Below are 19,292 nucleotides of genomic sequence, written 5' to 3'. Positions count from 1 at the left end.
TCTATTCTGTAGCCAGTGTGTTAAAGATTCGTTTCCTTCATTTAGCAAATCATTATTAGCTCTCCAATCCCCTTCTTCTCCGGGCGGGATATGGAACATATCTTTTACTCCCTGCCAGGAAGATCCGTACGCTGCTTGTAATAATAGTTTAACATCCCCTGGTAGCGGATTATAAATCGTACAGGTCTGCTCAAGCCAGTTATGAAATGCAACAGGTTTCTTTACCGGGTTTGGGGCTGCAGAGATCATATCTCTGGCCTCTCCCGGAGACCAGGGTTTTAAAACCGCTGTGGTTCCTATCATTACTCGGGAATTTTGGAGGAGGAGGGTAGAGTCGGCTTCTGCCTGAGCTGGGGTTGTTTGTGACCTTAGGACCATACCAGCTCTCAGATTGGCTCCCCCTCCCTCTGCTGCTTCAGCCTCTGCTGCTCCAGCCCCTGCTCCCAATACCCCCGGGTTTCCTTCAACAGCTCCTCCATTAGGTGGTGGGGCCGGGAAGACAGCTAGTTCTCCCTGGGCTTGATCTCTATGGGCAATAACCATTTCTAAAATTTCCTGCCAGCTATTTCGCTTTGGGGGTTCTATGCGACGACAGAGTCCCACGGTTGGTGCTGAGGGGATAGGGAGGTTTGGAGGGCTATAAGAGGGAGGTTTTTCAGTTTCCCCCTTTTCTTTCTCTCCTGATTTATTCTCTGATATTTTTACTTTCGGAGGCTGATATCTTTTTGCAACCTCTAGCCATTTAATAAAACATTCATCCATATAATCTTTGTCCCAAGTAGGGTCTCCTCCCCCTTCCTTAGTTATTTTCCTCCATTCTTCGATTAAAGACAATTTAAAACTTCCTCCATATGGCCAGTCCCCATCAGACCAACCATATAAATCGCTACTAAATGTTACCGTGTATCGGTCATCTCCTGTTTCTTTAATTACAGTGTCCGCCGGCGAGCCGGGTGGCACAATTGGATCTCCTACCTTCTCTCGTTGCTTTAATACCTTACGAATCCTTTTTTCAGTTTTACGCTGCATACTCATTCTTTTAGTTGGAGGGTCGGTTTTCTTCCCTTTTCTAGGAACTGGACGCAAGCATCCTGCTCGACTAGAGCTGTTTCCCATTCTCTCCGGGTGCAGTTTCTCGCGGTGTTTGCTGAAACGAGAGGTTAAGACACGCCCACAAAAATATATACACACACAGTATTTACAAAGCGCTCACCGGTGTCTCTTTTCGGCTCGGCTCGGGTCTCCTTTAGCTTTCTTGTTATTTTAGCTTCTTACGGTAGCTACCCTATGCCTCACCCTTCCGGGATCTAGGCGGCTTGCCCCCTTTTCTAGGACAGCCTAGGCACTTTCCCCCTTAAGCTGGGAAAATCCTTTTAAAATTCCTCTTTTTCTTTTAAGCCAATTTTTACTTTTAATTTTGTTCGTTTGGGATCTCGTTATCACAGGTCCTGCAGACTACGCCAGAAACTGTCGAGGAAATTTCTAAGTTAAAGTAACTCAAGCGGAGATTTCAGAGTCTTGCTTCAAGAGATTCTTTAATATGTACAGGCGAGATATCTCGGAGAGCTGCTTGGTCGTTACCAAGGCAATACTCTGAAATTCTATAGAAACTTGTTCCATCTTTATACAGAAAAAAGGAATTTTATCTCTACAATTGACAACTACATTATTCAGGAACATTACCAATTCTAAACAGGGCACAAAGGTCAGTTTACACAGCCCAACAGTATCTTGTCACGTCATTATTCAATCTTTTCGAGGGTCAGCAAGATCATCACTAAAAGCCCCTCTTATCAGAGAAATCAGTTTGTCCAGGCAATGGGGGTATCTTAACATATACAAATACCAGATGTACAGCTTTCATGTTATCTGTTCTTTTCTAACAAAGAAGAGACATCAAGTATTTTCTGGCCTTGCAGGATTCTGCAGTCTCAGCACAGAATTAAACTTACTAAAAGGAAGAGAGAAATTTAACCCCTTCCTATATCGTGAACTAAAGTTCTTCCACAGTTAGAATAGATACAGAGTGTTTCCACTTGCAGGAAAGAGTATTACTAGAGATCATCAGTGTAAGAAAAATCAGCAACAAATCAAATTGGGAATTAAGAAGAAACTTCTTTTCGCAGAGAGTGGTCAGAATGTAAAAGTCGCTATCACCAGAGTTGTTGAATCTAATATTATAGATGCATGTAAGGAGCGGTTAGATAAATATATGAGGGAGAACTGAATGGAGGGATATGCTGATAGTGCTGGATGCGGAAAGAGGGGAGGATGCTCCTGTGGTTCACAAACGTCGATATTGACAGGTTGGGCTGACTAGCCTATTTTTGCACTGACTATCCTATCTAATCATATGAATCCGACACCCATGAGTCCAATAAAAAGCCAATTTCTCACAACTTTCAGACCTAGAGGAAATGACACTGATTAATACTCCTGATTTAGCGTGTTTCAAAAAGATGTCAAGATTGATGCTCCTTAAAACTGACCTCATTGACCAAGCTTTTGAGCATCTGCCGTAATTTATCTTTTATGTGGTCCAGTGTCAGCATAATTTGATTTGTCTTAAGCTTTCGCGGAGCGCCCTGTAACGTCTTACTATGTTAAAGGCGCTACATAAATGCAAGTTGTTGTTGTGTTAATATTTACATCATTGTCTCCCTGTTTCAGGTTTCAAAGAAAACGTGCTAGTTGAGAAGCATGTACGGCCTAGTTCCCCGAGTTCAAGATACTCCAGATAGGGAGAAAAAAATCTCAGCATTTAAACTGCCAGTCCCCTTTAGAATCGTGTATGTTTTACTAAGATCACCTCTCATTCTTCTGAACTCCAGAGTTTATGGACCCATGCTACACAATCTTTCAACATAAGACAGCCCTCTCATCACAGGAATCAATACAGTGAACCTTTGTTGTACTGACTCCAAGGCAAATATATCCTTCCTTAGATAAGGAGATCAAAAACGCCCAGTTGTTGCTAGACTTCCATACACTTACACTCCAACACGCTTACAATATTGCCCTCCTTATTACCTGCATGCTAGCATTCTGTGTTTCTTGCATGAGGCCACCCAAGTCTTTCTGAACACCACCTTAAAAGTTTCCCACAGTTTCAAAAATATTCTGTATTTTATTATTTCTACCATAACCTCACATTTTCCTACATCATACTCCATATTCTACCTCACTACCCACTCAAGAAGTCTATCTATCTTCTCCTCACAGCTCACTATCCCACCTAGCATTGTATCGGCAGCAAAAGTGGATACATTACATTCGGTCCCTTCATTCAGTCATTAATATAGATTGTAAATAGCTGAGGCTGCAGCACTGATCCTTGCGGCCCTCCACCATTTAGAGCCTGCCAACCTGAAAAAGACCCGTTTATCCCTGCACTCTGTTTGCTATCCGTTAACTAGTCCTCTATACATGCAAATACATCATCTCCAAACCAATCATTCCTTAACTTGTGTAACACCGTTTTATGTGGCACCTTATTGAACGCCTTTTAGAAATCCAACTATACGACATCCAGTGGTTCTCCTTTATCTACCCTTCCAGTTACATCCTTAAAAACTCTAATAAATATGTCAAACATGATTTCCCTTTCATAAAACTATGTTGACTGCCGAATCATGTTATGATATGATGTTCTTATTGGTACTGCAAAAATGGCCAGCAGGCTCTACCCTTTGTCTATGATTGGTCCGCTTGGGGGATACACCAAATCCTGAAGTTCCGGAATGTGTAACTTCAACCGCAAATCCCAAGGTACCACTGACTTTGCAAATTATAACTCGAAGTACTTTGACTTCCTTAAGCAAAAGAGGACAGAGCACCCAAGAAGTCAGGAAGGGCCAGCCAAAGTTCCTTACCCCAGTCCAAGCACATCCCTCCCCAGCCGAAATGCCTTACCACAGTCCAAGTGCAAGCCAACCCAGCTGACGTGCCTTACACCAGGCCAAGTGCATCCGTCCACCAGCCGAAGTGCGTTATCCCATTCCACGTGCATGCCTACCCCAGCCGTTGCAGATTGGAAAACTGCAAATGTAACGCCCCTATTCAAAAAAGGAGGCAGACAAAAAGCAGGAAACTTTAGACCATTTAGCTTAACATCTGTGGATGGGAAAATATTGGTGTCCATTATTAAAGGAGCAGTAGCAAGATATTTGGAAAAGCAAAATTCGGTCTGGCAGAGTCAAAATTCGTTCTGGCAGAATCCGGCCGAAATAGCTCAGTTGCGAGAGCGTTAGACTGAAGAGCTAAAGGTCCCTGATTCAATCCCGGGTTTTGGCAATATCTGGTGATTTTGCGTTTCCGATATTTTAATGGGAGAAGCGAGTTTTCTATCGAGACAGTGCTGGAGGGATGGGCTGTTCAGCGGTTGAGTGTTACTAATTTCTATGTTTCTATAGATGGAGTCCTTACTACTAGGGGAATCTAGGGGAATCAAGGGGTATGGTAAGAAAGCACGAATGGGGTACTGAAGTTGCATGTTCAGCCATGAACTCATTGAATGGCGGTGCAGGCTAGAAGGGCCGAATGGCTTACTCCTGCACCTATTTTCTATGTTTCTATGTTTCTAACATGGATTTAAGAAGGTGAAGTCATGTTTGAGAACTTTGCTGGAGTTCTTCGAGGATGTAACGAAAAGGGTGGATAAAGAGGAACAAATGGCACTTCCATAAGACATTTGACAAGGTGCCACAGAAAAGGTTATTGCACAAGATAAAAGTTCACAGGTTTGTTGGTAATATGTTAGCATGGAGAGCGGATTGGCTAACTAACAGAGAACAGAAAGTCGGGATAAATTGTTAATTCTCTGGTTGGTAACCAGTAATCAGTGGGGTGCCGCAGGGATCATTGCTGGGATCCCAACTATTTATCATCTATATTAACGACTTGGAACAATTACTGTGTGTAACGCAGCCAAATTTGCTGATGATACAAAGTTGGGAGGAAAAGCAATGTGTGAGGACGACACAAAAAATCTGCAAAAGGACATAATAGGCTAAGTGAGTGGGCAAAAAATTGGCAGATGGAGTATAATTTTGGAAAGCGTGAGGTCATGCACTTTGGCAGAAAAAAATCAAAGTGCAAGTTATTACTTAAATGAAGAAAGATTGTAAAGTGCCGCAGTACAGCGGGACCTGGGGGTACTTGTGCCTGAAATAAAAAATGATAGCATGCAGGTAAAACAGTGATCAGGAAGGCCAATGGTATCTTTATTGCAAAGGGAATGGATTATAAAAGCAAGGAAGTCTTACTACAGTTATATAATGTATTGGTGAGGCCACACGTGGAAAACAGAGATGAGGAGAAATTTCTTCTCTCAGAGGTTTGCAAGTCTCCGGGATTTGCTGCCTCAGAGAGCTGCGGAAGCTGGGACATTGAATACATTTATCAGAAATAGACTGTTTCTTAAACGATAGAGCATAAGCGGTTATGGGGAGCGGGCGGGGAAGTGGAGCTGAGTCCATGATCAGGTCAGCGATGATCATATTGAATGGTGGAGAAAGCTCGAGGGGCCGTATGACCTACTCCTGCTCCTATTTCTTATGTTCTAGGTGCCTTGCCCAGTCCACGTGCATGCCTCCCTCAGCCGAAGTGCCTTATCCCAGTCCAAGTGCATGCCTCTCTGAGCAAAAATGCCTTATCCCAGTCCGTGCATACGTTACCCAGCTGAAGCATCTGACCCCATTCCAAGTACATCCCTCTCGCAGCTGAAGTGCATTACACAAACGCAAGTCCGTCCTTGACACCCGCCCCCCTCCCCAGGTTTATTGGGTATCCTATAAATATTGGCAGTCGTGATTTCTGGATATCAACCGCTCCAACGATGTTCCTTGTAAGGACTTGGAATAACGTGATCCGTCTTCTCCTAAACCCATGTCTCTGTATCTCTGCGTCAGCCACTCTCACTCTCCTTCCAGCCTCTCTCACTCTCCCCCCAGCCTCTCACGCTCCCCCAAGCCTCTCTCACTCTCCCACAGCCTATCTCACTCGCCGCCGCTTCTCTCACCCTCCCCCAGCGCCTTTCACCCTTCCCCCAGATTCTCTCACTCTCCCCGGCCTCCCCCAGTTCCCAAGCCTCTCTCACTATCCCCCAGCAATTCCCACTTCCCCCAGCCTCTCTCATGCTCCCCCAGCATCTCTCACTCCTCCCAGGCTCTCTCACTATTCCCCTATCTCTCTCACTCTTCCCCAACCTCTCTCACTCTCCTCCTGACTCTCTCACTCTCCTCCCAGCGTCTCTCTCTCTTCTCCGAGTCTCTCACTCTCCCTCAGCTACTCTAAGTCCCACATCTCTCACTCTCCTCTCATCCTCTCACCGCCACCCCAGTCTCTCACTGTCCCCCAGCCTCTCGCAGTCTCCCCCAGCCTCTCTCACTCCCCCAGCATCTCACTCTCCCAGGCAATCGCACTCTCCACAGCTTCTCTCACTCCCCCATCCTCACTCACACTCATCGCAGACTTTCTTACGCCCACCAGCCTCTCTCACTCCCCCGCAGCCCCTCTCAATTCCTCAGTCTCTCACACCCCCCACCCTCTCCCTCTCCACCCCAGCCTCTCTCACTTCTCCAGTCTCTCTCTCTCTCCCCCAGCCTCTCCCACTTCCCCCAGCCTCACTTACACTTCGCCCAGCCTCACACTCTCCCCCAACCTCTCTCACTTCTTTCAGCCTCTCTCACTCAATCCAGACTCTCTCATTCCCCCAAGCTTCTACTCTCCCAAAGCCTCTGTCACACTCACCAGCCTCTCCCTCTCACCCCAATCTCTCATTCTCCCCCCAGCCTCACTGATCTCCCTCAACTTCTTTCACACTTTACTGAACTATCTCTCTCTTCACCCAGCATCACTCTCTCCCCCCAACCTCTCTCACTCCCTCCATCCTCTCTCATTCCCCCCGGCCTCTAACGCTCCTCGAGCCTCTCTCACTCTCTCCCAGCCTCTCTCTCCCTTAGCCTCTCTAACTCTTCACACATCCTCTCTCATCATCTTCCAGCCTATCTCACTCTTTCCCCAGACTCAATCAATGACCCCGAGCCTCTCTCAATCCCTCCAGCCTCTCCAAATCCCCTCAGCCTCTCCCTCTTCCCCAGGCTCTCTCGTTCTCCCCTCGGCCTCTCACTTCTCCCCCCAGCCTCTCTCACTCCCGCCAGCCTATCACTCTCACCCCCCAGCCGCTCTCCCTCTCCACCGACGTCGCTCACTCTCCCCCAGTCTTTCTCACTCGCCCCGGCCTCTCTGTCTCTCTCCGCAATCTATCTCACTCTGCTCCAGCATCTCTCACTCTTCCGCCAGACTCAATCAATGTCCCTGAGCCTCTCTCACTCCCTCTACCCCCTCTAACTCCCCTCAGCGTCACCCTCTCCCCCAGCCTTTCTCACTCTCCCCCCTGCCTCCCTCACTCGCCCAGCCTTTCACTCTCCCCCAGCATTTCTCACTCGCCCCCCAGCCGCTCTCACTCTACCTAAAGCTTTTCTCATTCCCCCAGCCTATATCACTTCCCCCAGCCTCTCTCACTCTTCCCCAGTGTCTCTCACTCTCCTCCAGCCTCTCTCACTCTCATCCCAGCCTCTCTCTCTCCCCCAGCCTCTCTCACTCTCCCTCAGGCTCTCCCTCCGCCTTCAATCTCTCACTCTCCTCCCATCCTATCTCTCTCCTCCCAGTTTGTCAGTCCCCCAGCCTCTCTCACTCCCCAGCTTCATTCACTCTCCCGCCAGCCTCTCTCACGCCCCCAGCCTCTCTCACCCTCGAGCAGCCCCTCACACTCGTTCCCCAGCCTTACTCACTCACCCACAGCTCCTCTCACTCTCCCAGTCTCGCTCACTCCCCAGCCTCACCCTCTCACCCTCCCAGCTTCACCCTGTCTCCCCTCAAAGCCTCACTTACTCTTCCAGAGCCTCACAATCATCCCCAGCCTCTCTCACTCCTTTCAGCCTCTCACATTCGCAACAGCCTCTGTCACTACCCCTAGACTCTCACTCTGCCCTCAGCTTCTCTCACTCCCTCCAGTCTCTCTCACTCTAAACCAGCCTCTCTCTCTTCTCAGGATCTCTCTCTCTCTCCCAGTCTCTCTGTAATTCCCCCAGCCTCTCACCCTCTCTCCCAGATTCTCACACTCTTCCCCCCAGTCTCTCGCCCTCTACCCCAGCACTCTCACTCTCGCCAGCCTCTCTCACTCTCCCCCCGCCTCTCTCACTCTCCACAGCTTCACTCACTCTTTCCTCAGCCTCACTCACTCTCCCGCAGCCTTTTTAACTCCCTCCAGCCTCTCACTCCCCACAGCCTCTCCTTCTACCCCCAGCCTCTCCCACACGTCCCCCTGCCTCACTCACTCTCCCCCAGCCTCTCTCGCTCCCTCCAGCCTCTCTCACTCTCCCCCAGCCTCGCTCTCTCATCAGCCTCTCTCACTCTCCCACAACCTCTCTCACTCTCCCCAACCTCTCTCTCCCCTCAGCGTCTCTCACTGCCACAAACCCTCTCACTCTCTCCCCAGCCTCTCTCTCTGTCCCCCAGTCTCTCACACTCCTCCCAACCTCTCTCTCTCCCCCTCAAGTGTCTCACTCTCTCCCCAGCCTCTCTCTCTGTCCCCCAGTCTCTCACACTCCTCCCAACCTCTCTCTCTGTCCCCCAGTCTCTCACTCTCCCCAGCCTCTCTCTCTGTCCCCCAGTCTCTCACACTCCTCTCAACCTCTCTCTCTCCCCCCCAGTCTCTCACTCTCCCTGCAGCCTCTCACGCTCCCCCAGACTCTCTCACTCTCCATAGCCTCTCTCTCTCTGTCGCCCAGTCTCTCACACTCCTCCCAATCTCTCTATCCCCCCGCCCACCCGCCCCGCAGTCTCTCAGATTCCCTGGCAGCCTCTCTCGCTCTGCCTCCCCCTGCCTCTGTCAATCTCAGCAGTCTCTCTCTCGCCTCCCAATCTCGTTCAATATCCACCCAGCATCTCTCACCCTCCCGCAGCCTGTCACCCTCTTCCCCCAGCCTCTCTCTCGCCCCACAGCCTCTCTCACTCTCCACAGTTTCTCTTACTCACCCGAGCCACTCTCACTATCCACCAGCCCCTCTTACACTCCACCAGCATCGCCCAATCCCCCCAGCCTCTCCCACTCCCCCCAGCCAATCACATCCCCCTAACCTCTCTCCCACTCCACTGGCCTATCTCACACTCACTCTTTCTCACTCGACACAGCCTCCCTGTCTCCCCCAATTGCTCTCACTCTCCCCCAGCCTCTCTCACTCTCCCTAAGCCACTAACCTTCCCACAGCCTTTCTCAGACTCCCCAAACTCTCTGAATCTCCTGCAGCCTCTCTCACACTCACCCATCCTCTCTGATTCTCCTCCCTCCTGTCTCAGTCTTCGCCCAGACTCAGTCAACCACCCCCCAGCCTCTCTCACTCCCTCCAGCCTCTCTCACTCCACTCAGCCTCTCCCTCTCCCCCAGCCTCTCTCACTCTCGCCTTGCCTCTCTCACTCACGTCCAGCCTCTCAATCTACACCAGCTTTTCTCACTCTTCCCACAGCCTCACTCACTGTCTCCCCCAGCCTCTCTCTCTCTCCCCCCAGTCGCTCTCACACTCACCCAGCCTCTCTCAATCTCCCCTGTCTCTCGCTCCCAACAATCTCTCCCACTCTCCCCACAAGGTCGATCACACTTCCCCTAGCCTCTCACACTCTCCCAGACACTCGCGCTTCCCCCAGCCTCTCTCACTTCCCTCCTCAGCCTCTCTCCCCGCCCCCCAATTTCTCACACTTCTCCAGCCTCTCTCACTCTCCTCCCAGCTTCTCTCTCTACCCAAGCCGCTTTCAATCTCCCTTAGCCTCTCTCCCCGCCCCCAATCTCTCACTCTCTTTCCATCCTCTCTCTCTCTCCACAAGTCTTTAACTGTCTCCCAGCCACTCTCATTCTCCCCAGCCTCTCTCACTCCCCCAACCTTTCTCACTCCCTCCTGTCTCTCTCACTCTCACCCAGCCTCTCTCTCCCCTCAGCCTCTTTCATCAGCACAGCTTCTCTCAGTCTCCCCCAGCTTCTCTATCAATTCCCCCAATCTCTCTAATTCCCCAAACCTCTCTCTCTTCCCCCAGTATCTCACCCTCGGCCCCCACCCTCTCTCACTCCCCCAGCGTCTCTTACTCCCCCCAGCCCCTCCCTCTGGCCCTCAGCCTCACTTCCTCTGCCCCCAGCCTCACACGCTCCCCAGCCTCTCTCACTTCCTCCATCCTCTCTCCCTCGCCCGAGACTCTCTCATCACCCTAGCTTCTCCCTCTCCCCCAGCCTCTCTCAATCCTTCCAGTCTCTCTAACCCTTACCCAGCCTCCCTCTCACCTCAGTCTCTCTCATCACCCCTGCTTCTCTCAGTCTCCCCCAGGCTCTCTATAAACGCCCCCCAGTCTCTTTCATTCCCCCCAACATCTCACTCGCCCCCAGTCTCTCTGACCCTCCCCCAGGCGCTCACACTCTTCTCCAGCCTCTCTCACGCTCACTCAGCCTCTCTCACTCTCTCCACCTCACTCACTCTCTCACCAGCCTCTGTCTCTGTCCCCCAGTCTCTCACTCTCCTCCCAACCTCTCTCTCTCTCCCCCCCTCAAGTCTCTCAATATCCCCCCAGCCTCTTTCGCTCCACCCAGACTCTCTGCCTTGCCCTAGACTCCCTTACTCCCCCCTGCCTCTCTCACTCTTTACCAGTCTCTCTCCCTCTCCTTCAGCCTCTCTCACTCTCTTCCCAGCCTCTCTCCCTCTCTTCCCAGCCTCTCTCTCTTCCTAGCCTCTTTCACTCACCCTGAGCCTCTCTCTCTCCCCCACCCAATCTCTCACTCTCCTCCCATCCTCTCGCTCCACCTCAATCTCTAACTTTCCACCAGCCTCTCTCTCCCCTCAGCCTCTCTCAGTCTCCCCAGCCTCTCTCACTCTCCCTCAGCCTCTCCATAAATCCCCCCAGTATCTCCTTCCCCCATCTTCTGACCCTCCCCCTACCTCTGTCACTCTCCGCTGTCTCTCTCTCGCCCCCCAATCTCGCTCAATCTCCACCCAATCTCTCTCAATCTCCCGCAGCCATTCTCACTCTTCCCCAAACCTCTCTCAATCTCCCCCAGCCTCACTCACACTCCCTAGCCTCTCTCACACTCCCCCAGCCTATCTCACTCCAATCCCCAGACTCCCTCCCTCCCCGCAGTCTCTCATTCTCCCCCAGCCTCTCTCACTCTTCACCAGTCTCTCTCACTCTCCTCCAGCCTCTTCCACTTTCCTCCCAACCTCTCGCTCTCCCTGCAGCGTCTCCTACTCTCCCTCAACCTCTCGTTCTCCCACCAATCTCTCACTCTCGTCCCATCCTCTCTCTCTCCCCCAGTCTCTCACTTTTCCCCAGCCTCTCTCTCCGTCTCCCCAGCCACTCTCACTACCCCAGCCCCTCTCACTCCGCCAGCCTCTTTCATTCTCCCCCAGTCTCTCCCATGCCCCCCAGCCACTCTCCGTATCCCCCAGCCCGTCCCGCTCGTTCCACATGCATCTCTCACTCTCCCCCAGCCCGTTTCACTCCCCCCAATCTCTCTCACTCGCCCCAGCATCTCCCTTTCCCCTCCTGCCTCTCTCACTCCCCACAGTCTCTCCAACTCCCGCTCAGCCTCACTTACTCTTCCCCCAGCCGTACACTCTCATCCAGCCTCTGTCTCTCCCAATAGTCTCTCCCATACTCCTCCCAACTTCTCTTACTCCCCCGCAGCCTTTTTCACAATCCAGCTGCCACTCTCACGCTCCACCAGCGTCTCGCAATCTCACCAGCCTCTCTCACTCCGGCCAGCCTATCACTCTACCCCCTGCCAGCCTCTTTCTCTCTCCCCCCAGCTTCTCTCTCCCCCCAGCCTCTATCACTGTCCCTCAACCTCTCCCCCGTCTCACAATCTCTCACTCTCCTCCCATCCTCTCTCTCTCTCCCCCAGTCACTCACTGTCCCCCAGCCGCTCTCATTCTCCCCCAGCCTCTCACACTCCCCCAACCGCTCTCACACACCCCAGTCTCTCTCATTCACCTCCAGCTTCTCTCACTCCCCAGCCTCTCAACTCCCCCAACCGCTCTCACACACCCCAGTCTCTCTCATTCACCTCCAGCTTCTCTCACTCCCCCAGCCGCTCTCACATTCTCCCAGACTCTCACCCCACAGCCTCGCGAACTCTTCCGCAGCCAGTCTCATTCGTTCCCCAGTCTCTCTCACTCACCATCAACCGCTTTCACGCCCCCCAGTCTCTCTCAACCCCCCCAGCCTCTCCCTCTACCCTGCAGCCTCTCTCACCTTCGCAGTCTCTCTCTCTCCCCGCAGCCTCTCACTCTCTCCCAAGCCTCACTTTCCCTTGCCACAGACTCACACTCTCCCAAGACTCTCTCACTCCCTTCAGCCTCTCTCTGTTGCCCCAGACTCTCTCAGTCCCCCTAGCCTCTCTCTCTGCCCACAACATCTCTGACTCCCTCCAGTCACTCTCACTCTCCCACAGCCTCTCTCTCCCCTCTGCTTCTCTCAGTCTCCCCAGACTCTCGCACTCTCCCCCAGCCTCTCACATTCTTCCCCATCTACTCTCCCTCTTTCCCTAACCTCTCTCAGTCTCCCCTTCCTTTCGCACTCTTCCGCAGCATCTCCCACTCTGCCCCCCCCGCCTCTCTCACTATGCCCGCATCCTCTCACACTCTCCCAGCATCTACCACTTCCCCCAGCCTGTCTCACTCCCCTCCCCAGCATCTCTCTCTCCCCCAAATCTCTCACTCTCCGACCGGCCTCTCTCACTCTTCCCCAGTCTCTCTCAGTCTCCTGCAACCTCTCTCGCTCTCCTACCAGCGGCTCTCTCACCCCACAGCCTCTCTCGCTCTCCTCCCAGCCTCTCTCTCTTCCCACAGCCTCTCTCACTCTCCATCTGCCTCTCTCTGCCCCACCAAGATCTCACTCTCCTCCCATCCTCTATCTCTCCCACCCAGCATTTTTCACTCCCCCAGTCTCTCTCTACTCCCCGAGCCACTCTCACTCTCCACAGTCTCTCTTACTCCTCCGTGACACTCTCACTATCCACCAGCCCCTCTTACAGTCCACCTACCTCACTCAATCCCAGCCTCTCCCACTCCCCCAAGCCTATCATTGTCCCCCCAACCTCTCTCCCACTCCACCGGCCTCCATCACACTCACTCTTTCTCACTCGACGCAGCCTCCCTGTCTCCCCCAATTGCTCTCACTCTCCCCCAGCCTCTCTCACTCTCCCCAAGCCTCTAACCTTCCCACAGCCTTTCTCACACTCCCCAAACTCTCTGACTCTCCTCCAGCCTCTCTCACACTCCCCCATCCTCTCTGACTCTCCTCCCGCCTCACAGTCTTCACCCAGACTCAGTCAATGCCCCCAGCCTCTCTCAGTCCCTCAAGCATTTCTCACTCCACTCAGCTCTCCCTGTCCCCCAGCCTCTCTCACTCTCGCCTCGCCTCTCTCACTCACCTTCAGCCTCTCACTCTCCACCATCTTTTCTCACTCTTCCCGCAGCCACACTCAATCTCTCCCCCAGCCTCTCTCTCTCCCCCCAGTCGCTCTCACACTCACCCAGCCTCTCTCAATCTCCCCTGCCTCTCCCTCCCACCAATCTCTCCCACTATCCCCGCAAGCTCTCTCACACTCCCCCCAGCCTCTCACCCTCTCCCAGAGTCTCGCACTTCCCCCAGCCTCTCTCGCTTCCCTCCCAAGCCTCTCTCCCCGCCCCCTAATCTCTCACTCTCTTCCCATCCTCTTTCTCTCTCCACGAGTCTTTCACTGTCTCCCAGCCATTCTCATTCTTCCCCAGTCTCTCACTCCCCCAGCCTTTCTCACTCCCTCCTGTCTCCCTCACTCTCATCAAGATTCTCTCTCCCCTCAGCCTGTCTCATCAGCACAGCTTTTCTCAGTCTCCCCCTGCCTCTTTATCAATCCCCCCAATCTCTCTCATTCCCCCAACCGCTCTCTCATCCCCCAACATCTCTCCCTCGGCCCCCAGCCTCTCTCAACCCCCCAGCCTCTCTCACTCCTCCCAGCCTCACCCTCTGCCCCCAGCCTCAATTACTCTGCCCCCAGCCTCACACTCTCCCCAGCCTCTCTCACTTCCACCAGCCTCTCTCCCTCGCCCGAGACTCTCTCATCACGCTAGCCTCTCCTTCTCCCCCAGCCTCTCTCAATCCTTACAGTCTCTCTAACCCTTACCCAGCCTCTCTCTCACCTCAGTCTCTCTCATCAGCTCTGCTTCTCTCAGTCTCCCCCAGCCTCTCTATCAATCCCCACAGTCTCGCTCATTCCCCCAAACATTTCACTCTCTCCCAGTCTCTCTCACCCTACCCCAGGCTCTCACACTCTTCCCCAGCCTCTCTCACTCTCCCTCAGCCTCTCTCACTCTTTCCAACTCTCTCACTCTTCTCCCATCCTCTCTCACTCTTCTCCCATCCTCTCTCTCTCCCCTCAGTCTCTCACTGTCCCCGACCCTTTCTCTCCAGTCAGCCTCTCTCAATCTCCCCAGCCTCTCTCACTCTCCCTCACCCCTCTGTCAAATCCTCAGTATCTCTCATTCCCCGCAGCCTCTGAATCTCCACCTGCCTCTGTCACTTTCCGCAGTATCTTTCTCTCCCTCCAATTTCGCTCATTCTCCGCCCAGCCTCTCTCACTCTCCCCAGCCTGTCACACTCTTCCCCCAGCTTCTCTCACTCTCCCCCAATCTCTCCCTCTCCCCGCAGCCTCTCTCATTCGCCCCATTCTAACCCTCTCCCCTAGCGTCGCCCTCTCCGCCAGCCCCACTTACACTTCCCCCAGTCCCGCTCTCACTCTGTCCCAGCCTCATGACACTCACACAAACCTGTCACATTCTCAGAGCATTTCCCACTCTCACCAAAATCTCTCACACTCCCCCATCCACACTCACTCTCCTCCAGCTTTTCTCACTCTTCCCGCAGACTCACTTAATATCCCCCAGCTTCTCTCACTCCCTCGAGCACCTCCCACTCCACTCAGCCTCTACTTCGCCACCAGCCTCTCACTCTCGCTCCGCCCCTCTCATTCGCCCCTGCCTCCCATTCACCCCCAGCATTTCTCACTCTTCCCGCAACCTCACTCACTATCCCTCAGCCTCTCTCTCTCCCCCCAGCCACCTTCACTCTCCTCCGAGCCTCTCTCACACTCCACCAACCTCTCACACTCCCCCAGATTCTTTCATTTCCTCCAGGCTCTCTCACTTCCCTCCCCAGTCTCTCACTCTCCCCCCGTCCTCTCACCTTCCCCAGTCTCACTCTCTCCCCTCCAGCCTCTCTCAATCTCCTCCCAGCTTCTCTGTCTTCCCCAGCCTCTTTCACTCTCCCTCAGCCTCTCTCCCCGTCTCCCAATCTCTCACGCTCTTCCCCCAGCCTCACACATCTCCCCCAGTCTCTCTCACTCCCTTCAGCCTCTCTCCCTCGCCCCAGCCTCTCTCACTCCCCCTAGCCTTTCCCTCTGCCCCCAGCAACTCTGACACCCTCCAGTCTCTCTCAATCTTCCACAGCCTCTCTCACCCCTCAGCCCAACTCTGTCTCCCCAACCTCTCTCAGTCTCTCACAGCCTCTCCGGCGATCCCCCCGTCTCTCCTATTCCCCTGAGTTTCTGGCTCTCGCCCAGCCTCTGTCACTCTCCCCCCAATCTCCTTCATTCTCCACCAGGCTCTCTCACTCTCCTCCAGCCTCTCTTACGCTCCTCCCAGCTTTTCTCTCTCCCCCCAGCCTGTTTCATTCTGCTTCAGACTCTCTCCCCCGCAATCTCTCACTCTCCTCCCATCCTCTTTCTCTCCCCCCTGCCCAGTCTCTCACTGTCCCCCAGCCTTTCTCTCCCCTCCAACCTCTCTGACTCCCCCAGCCTCTCGCACACGCTCAGCCTCTCTCACTCTCCCCCCAGCCTCTCTCTCTCCCTCCAGCCTGTCTCACCCGCCACCCCAGCCTCTAACAATCCCCCACACTCTCTCCCTTACTCCAGCCTCTCTCACTCACCTCCCCAACCTATCTCTCTCCCCCCAGTCTCCCACCTCCCCAGCCTCTCTCACTCATCCCCAGTCTCTCTCACTCGCCTCCAGCCTCTCTTACTTTCCTCCCAGCTTCTCTCCCTCACCCCAGCCTGTTTCACTCTCGCTCAGCCTCTCTCCCCGCAATCTATCACTCTTCTCCCATCCTCTCGCTCTCTCCCCTCAGTCTCTCACTGTCCCGCAGCCTGTCTATCCCTCTCCTCAAGCCGCTACACTTCCCCCATGCCTCTCTCAATCTCCTCCAGCCCTTTTCACTCCCTCCACTCTCTCTCACTCACCCCAGCATCTCCCTTTCCCCTCCTGCCTCTCTCACTCCCCACAGTTTTTCTCTCTTCCCACAGCCTCTCCCTCTCCCCCATAGACTCAATTACTCTTCCACCAGCCGCAAACTCTCCAAAGCCTCTCTCACTCCCTCCAGCCTCTCAACCTCTCCCTAGCCTCTCTCACTCCCCAGAGCCTCTCCCTCTCCCCCAGCTTCTGTCACTCCCACCAGTCTCTCTTACTCTCCTCCCAGTCTCTCTCACTCCCCCCAGTCTCTATCACTATCCCCTAGCCCCTCTCACACTCCACCAGCGTCTCTCAATCCCCCAGCCTCTCTCACTTACCCCAGCCTATCACTCTCCGCCTCCCAGCCTCTCCCCGACTCCACCAGGCTCTCTTACTCATCCCATCCTTTCGAACTCGCCCCAGCCTCTCTCTCCCCCCCAATTACTCTCACTCTCCCCCCAGCCTCTCTGAATCTCCCCAAGCCTTTCACATTCCCATAGTCTTTCTCACTCTTCCTAAAATCTCTCACTCACTCCAGCCTCTCTCACTCTCCTCAGCCTCTCCCTCTCTCCCAGCACCCCTTTCTTTCGCCCCGCCTCTCTCACACGCCCCAGCCTCTCACTCTCCCCCAGAATTTCTCACTCTTCCCCCTGCCTAACTCACTCTTCCCCAATCTCTCTCACAGCCTTCAGCCGCTCTCACTCTCACCCTGTCACTCTCAATGTCCCCAGTCTCTAACTCCCACCAAATTCTCCCATTCTCCTCCCAGCCTCTCACAATCATCCAGACTCTCTCACTTCCCCCAGCCTCTCTCACTTACCTCTCCCAACCTTTCTCTCACCCCCCCAGTCTCTCACTCTCCTCCAGCCTCTCTTAATCTCCTCCCAGCTTCTCTCTCTCCCCCCAGTCTGTTTCTCTCCCCCGCAATCTCTCTCTCTCCTCCCATCAACTCTCTCTCCCTCCTCCGCAGTTTCTCACTGTCCCCCAGTCTCTCTCTCCCCTCCAACCTCTCTGACTCCCCCAGTCTCTCTCACACGCCCAGCCTCTCTCTCTCTCCCCCCAGCCTCTCTCTCAGCCCCAGCCTCTCGCTCTCTCCCCCCAGCCCCTCTCACTCGTCCCCATGCCTCTCTCAATCTCCCCCAGCCCCTTTCACTACCCCAGTCTCTCTCACTCCGCGCAGATTCTCCTTCTCCTCCCAGCTTCTCTCATTCCCCCCAGTCTCTCTCTCTTCCCCCAGCCTCTCTCTCTGCCCCCAAGCCTCACTTACCCTTCCCCCAGACTCACACTCTCACCCAGTCTCCCTCGCTTCCTTCCGCCTCTCTCCCTCGTACTAGCCTCTCTCACTCACCCAAGCCTCTCCCTCAATCCCAGCCTCTCTATTTCTCCCCCACCTACTCTCATTTCCCAGCCTATCTCACTTCCTCCAGGCTCTCTCACACCCCTTCCCAGCCGGTCCCTCATCCCCAAGTCTCTCACTCGCCCCCTGCCCTATTTCACTCTTCCCCAGTCTATCTCACTCTCCTCCAGACGCTCTCACTCTCGTCGCATCCTCGATCTCCGCCCAGCCTCTTTTACTCTCCCCCAGCCTCTCTGTCTCATCCAGCCTCTCACTCCTCCAGCCCCTCTCACGCCCCAGCCTCTTTCACTCTCCCCACAGCATCTCTTATGCCCCCCAGTCTCACTCACTCGCCCCAGCCCCTCTCACTCATTCCCCAGACTCTCACATTCTCCTCAGCCCCTTTCACTCCCGCAAGTCTCTCTCAATCCCCCAGATTCTCTCTCTTCCCCCCGCCTCACTCACTCCCCCAGTCTATCTCCAGCCTCACATATTCTTCCCCCAGCCTCAAACTCTCCCCAGCCTCTCTCACTCAGTCCTGCCTCTCTCCCTCGCCCCATCCTCTCTCACTCCCCCTAGCTTCTCCCTCTCCCCCAGCCTCTGTCACTGCCACCAGTCTCTCTCACTTACTCCCAGCCTGTCTCTCCCCTCAGCCTCTCTCAGTCTTCCCAACCTCTCTCACTCTCCCGCAATCTCTCTGTCACTCTCCACAGCCGCTCTCCCTTCCCAGCCTCTCACAATCTTCTGCCCAGCTTCTCTCATTCTCCCAAGGCCTCGGTCACTCTCCCGAGCCTCGGCCACTCTCCCCAGCCTCTCTCACTCTCCCCCAGCTCCTCTGTCACATCAGCCTCTCTCACTCTCCCTCAACCTCTCTCATTCTCCCAAGCCTCTCTCCCCCCTCAGCCTCACTTACCATGCCCCTGTCTGTCTTACTCTCCTCGAGCCCCTCTCACTGCCGCAACCTCTCTCACTCTCCTCCCAGCCTCTCGCTTTCCACCAGCCTCTCTCTCTGTCCCCCAGTCTCTTAATCTCCTCCCAACCTCACCTCTCTGTCTCCCACCCAGTGTCTCAATCTCGAGCCCTGCCTCTTTCTTCGCCCCAGGCTCTCTCTGTTCTCCAATCTCTCTCACTCTCCCCCCGAGCCTCAATCACTCTCCCCCAGCCTCTCTCATACTTCCTCTTCCTCTCTCACTTTCCTCCAGCCTCTCTCACACTCCCCCATACTCTTTCACTCTCCTCCAACCTCTCTCACTATATCCCCAGCCTCAATCAATCTCCCCCAGCATCTCACTCCCTCCAGCTTCGCACACGCCCCGCAGCTTCTCTCTGTCCTCCAGCCCCTCTCACTCGTTGCCCAACCTCACTCACTCACCCCAGCCCCTCTCACTCCCCCCAGTCTCACTCACTCCCCCTAGCCTCTCACTCTCCCCCAGACTCTCACACTCCCCCAGTCGCTCTCTCTCACCCAGCATCTCTCACTGCCCCCTAGCCTTACTTACTCTTCCCCACCGTCAAACTCTTCCCAGCCTCTCGCACTCACTCCAGCCTCTCTTACTCTCCCCCAGCCTCTCTCTTCCCTCAGCCTCTCTCAGTCTCACCTGCCTTGCTGAGCCTCACCCTCTGTCAATCCGAAATGTTCCTCCTTCCCCCAGAAT

At 54.1% G+C, this 19,292-nt stretch overlaps 1 non-coding gene across 1 annotated transcript; it reads left to right on the top strand.

Moving 5' to 3' along the window:
* The first annotated feature begins 4,220 nt into the window (after positions 1 to 4,220).
* Positions 4,221 to 4,293, top strand: trnaf-gaa (transfer RNA phenylalanine (anticodon GAA)). The gene has a single exon. It is a non-coding gene; the product is annotated as a tRNA-Phe (tRNA).
* Positions 4,294 to 19,292: the final 14,999 nt, after the last annotated feature.

This window comes from Pristiophorus japonicus, unplaced genomic scaffold (assembly GCF_044704955.1).
Source record: "Pristiophorus japonicus isolate sPriJap1 unplaced genomic scaffold, sPriJap1.hap1 HAP1_SCAFFOLD_421, whole genome shotgun sequence".
Taxonomy (NCBI): Eukaryota; Metazoa; Chordata; class Chondrichthyes; family Pristiophoridae; genus Pristiophorus; species Pristiophorus japonicus.
The sequence above is the reverse complement of the archived record's forward strand: the minus strand, read 5'-3'. Positions and strand labels throughout refer to the sequence as shown.